Source organism: Trachymyrmex cornetzi, unplaced genomic scaffold, assembly GCF_001594075.2.
Source record: "Trachymyrmex cornetzi isolate Tcor2-1 unplaced genomic scaffold, Tcor1.1 scaffold999, whole genome shotgun sequence".
NCBI lineage: Eukaryota > Metazoa > Arthropoda > Insecta > Hymenoptera > Formicidae > Trachymyrmex > Trachymyrmex cornetzi.
The window spans coordinates 113,170-117,068 of record NW_017300353.1 but is presented as its reverse complement, the minus strand read 5'-3'; the positions used below and the strand labels follow the sequence as shown (position 1 = coordinate 117,068).

At 49.3% G+C, this 3,899-nt stretch overlaps 1 long non-coding RNA gene across 1 annotated transcript in view; it reads right to left on the bottom strand.

Moving 5' to 3' along the window:
• Positions 1 to 853: 853 nt before the first annotated feature.
• Positions 854 to 3,899, bottom strand: part of LOC108770286 (uncharacterized) — an 83,906-nt gene continuing 80,860 nt past the window's right edge. The window contains exon 4 of the long non-coding RNA XR_001940583.1: positions 854 to 1,062. This is a non-coding gene — a long non-coding RNA (uncharacterized LOC108770286). The remainder of the gene's footprint in view (positions 1,063 to 3,899) is intronic.

The following is a 3,899-nucleotide window of genomic DNA, read 5'->3' as shown; positions in this document are numbered from 1 at the left end:
TTTTGTAACCTTGAACATCAAGATTCTTTAAAAAGCAGCAACATAATATTTATTCCAAATGCAAATTAGAATTATATTTTTTATCTAGACTTTTTAATCGTATGCATGAACTGCATAGGATCCGTTCCGTTTCTCTATGAGCATGAGAAAAAAGAATCGAGCTAATGCGTGCATAGGATGTGTTGCGTCCTATGCGGTCCATGCATGAAACGGAACGCATCCTTTGATTCTCTCTGACTTGGTCCAGATGCGTTCTCTCTCGTTTCGCGTATGCATGTAAACTAAAGACCAAGTCAGAGAGAATCGAGGGAGAGTGGAGCGGACTCACCCGGAAGCTACCATTTATAGTGCACCGTTGAAGTGAGGAGCGTGATGGAATATACGGTGCTGCACATATTAATATTGTATAGCACTAGTATTGTGTGTATGACATATATGTACATACACACACATGCACATTTGCGGAATTTGCATTACAAACGGCGGAACAAAAAGAGAAGAGAAACACTCTCCGCTCCACTCTCCCTCGATTCTCTTTGGACAAAGTGAGTGCGTCCTTTACTAAATGAGGACTACCCACATTCCTCAAATTTCTGACAATACTCAGTCTAGAAATACTACGTCTATGGGCACTTCACAATTCTTGCCATCTCCTTAGGTTTGTTCACGTCGCATGCTCCAACATGCTCTTACTTCCTCCGTAGCTCCTACTTATTCAAACGCGTTAAAATGAGTAGGAGCTATGGTAGAAACATGTTGAAGTATATTGGAGTATGCGACGCGAACAAATCTCTTATGTCCGAATCATAAAATAGCATATTATGATTGGAGGACGTTCGAAAAGCTAAAAGGCAATTCGTATATGGCGATTATCTTGTGTGCTATACGTACATGTCTTCGGCACGAACGAGAGAGACGAGTGAAAAGGCAAGTGTGAGGATACAAAGGGATGTGAAGATTAAGGAACTCACGAAGGAGGTGAGAGATAGCGAGAGGATAGATGAGAAGCGGCCGCCACCACTCGCACACCGCCCTAGCGCCACCCAACCCATTCTATGTCATCTGAAACAGAGAAGTAATAGCTTGACGTTAAATTACTACTATAAATTTAAATTTATGTTTTCTTCTTTTTGCAAAAATAAAATTGTTCAAAGACTTATTGTTCGTAATTAAAAAATAAGCATAATTTATTATAATTTTTTACTATACTAACAGAAATATTATTTTACATTTTAGTTTAAAAAATTTTTCAGAATAAGCTGACCTTTTAGGTACGTTATTATGTCTCATTAAAACTGCATGATAATTGTAATATAACTTTGTAATACTATTAACACTTTAGCTACCATATGTATTTATTCGAATGTACACAATTTAATGGAATGTACACATATGGATTCAATGTATTTTTGTATCAATTTTAGTATCAATTTAACAATCTGGAAACAGGTAGTGTCTCGGCACTAAGTAACCTTATTTGTTACTGTTATCTGTACATCATGGAGTATAAAGAATAAGAGGCCGAACTAGGCTTCGAAAAGTGTGGTTAAAATCAAGTTTCTGAATTGATATTGGTAGTGCTCGGTAAGCGGCGTCTGAATCGCAAAACTCCTCTCATATATGCTTACGCACACACAACCGAACACACATAACTTAAAAATAGAGACGTTATTCTTTGATGTCATGCTCTGACAGTAACAGAAAGACGTAAATTGTCATTAAAATTGCATGAAGAATGGAGCATTCTTCATGTAAAATTGGTATGACCTACCATGCAAACTGCGAGAACGGTGTCGTGGAACGAAAGCGACATCTCGATCAAACTAATTCAGATGACCACTTTTGACCACACTTTTTGACCACGCTTTTTGGCGGCCTCGTTCATGTAAGTTCGGCCTCCCATTCTCTATATTACATGCTGTACATACAGTCAGTCACAGAAAAGTTGCAACACTTTTTTTTCTATGGGTTTCGGAATGCAGTCTACTTACCGAGCGATTGGTTCTTATTTGTGGATCCATGAACAAGAACCAACCGCTCGGTGAGCAAGCTACATTTCGAAACCCATCGAAAAAAAGTGTTGCAACCTTCCTGTGACCGGCTGTACATAGAGTACACTTTGCATTAATTTTATACAGTATATTGTGAATTTTAAAGAGGTCTACTATATCCCCCTCGCGGGCCGCCACCTTGTCGTGGTGAGGGGACTCCCACATGGGTCGCTTTGCGGCCCCTGGAGGTCCAAGAGCAGCCTGTACGGACCTCTTCCTTTCTGGGAGGGGTCTGTACGGCGGGTCCGGCACCTCAAGGGGGCGTCTCAGTTATGAGGCGTCTCTGGGGGAACCGCTCCTCGGAGTGGTTCCCCAATGTGCCGGTAGGGGTTGGCGGCCCTGATTTCAATCGCCCGGTGGCACGGCATCGATAGGGGGAGCATTGCTCCCTGCTCGTGACGGGGATGGTGGGCGTGTTGCTGCGGTGCAGCATACGCCCAGGGGGAAGGTGGACGCATCGTTGCCTACAGCGCGCGTCCGGGGAGTGGAGGGCAGCAGGGCCGCTCAGACGTATTCCGAGGCAGGGCCTGCTGCCTTAGCCCGTCGGGGTCGCTCGGACCTATTCCGAGGCGGGGCCCGGCGGGCGGTGATGGGGAAGGAAAACCTCTCAAACCCGGAAAGAAAATCGTACACCCGGCCTGGGGCAGCTTGTAAAATAACCCCACCTTATATTGTTTGTTCTGATGGAGATACATAAATCGATGATTACGTCAGCAGCCGGTATCGGAACGGGCAGCTGTCGGCACGGGGGAGGTGGCGTCCTGGCCGCTCCCGGGTCGAACTTGGCCTCTCTGGGTCAAGTATCTGACGACAGGCGCGACGACGGGTGCACCGCAGGTCCGCCGTCGGAAAGAAATGCGTCTGCGAAGATGGAAGTAGAGCGGCACGGGCTGCAAGGTCTCGCCGATTGGGAGGACGCCTACTGCGAGGCTTCGTTCATTGAGGACGATTTCTCGCATGATGGAGCTGGGCCTGGTCCTCATTGGGGAGGCCACCCAGCTCTTTGAGGAGCCAGACGGTGGTGCGGACATGCTACGCCTGAAAAGAGGTGGGAGCAGCGACTCGCTGCCGTCCGATGGAGCGGGAACGATGGGCCCTCCCCCGCGGACGCGAGAGGCGGAGGAGCCGTTCCCCCGCGGAGAGCGTCTGGGCCCGGCGTGCTCCAAACGAGCCGCGGACAGGGTCTCCGTCATGTCTGTGCCGGAGGACCGTGGGGAGCCGCCCTCGAGGGCGGGCTCCTGCGCGTCCTTGGAGTCCCTCGCTGGGGACTCCAGAAAGAGACCGATGGAGGTGATTGGCACCTCCTTGGACTCGGACGGGGCGAGTGGCACCCAGTTGGACACGGCTCAATGGGACACGAGCCACTTACAGCGCTTTAGACTACAAAGCTCCTAAGCATCGGTCGCTGTGATTGGTGGTGTCCAATCGTGCCGTGATCAATCAGTATCACCCCGGACGGGGCGACGAAGAGGCGGCGGGGGAGGCCGGCCAAGGATCTAACCCATGTGGGTAAATTCACGGCCGAGGCCAGGGCCGAGGCGGTAGACCGGAGAAGGGCGAAACAGATGGAGCGGGATCACCGCATCGTTATGGACCCGGAGGTCCGGCACCAATCGGCCTCGACCAAAAAGGCGCTCAAGAGGGCGGAAGACCTCTCGGCAGAGTATGATGAGCAGCCGGTGAGCGCCGTGGCTTCCATGGTAACACGGGAGCTCGGCGCCATCGCCAGGTCTGTCGAGAGGTCAAAAAACCGAAAGGGTGACATCGCCAAGAATCTCTGGGCGGCGTACACTAAACTGACCGCCGTCCTGAGCTCGGTCATAGCACGGACTGATGGTTCGTTGGCCG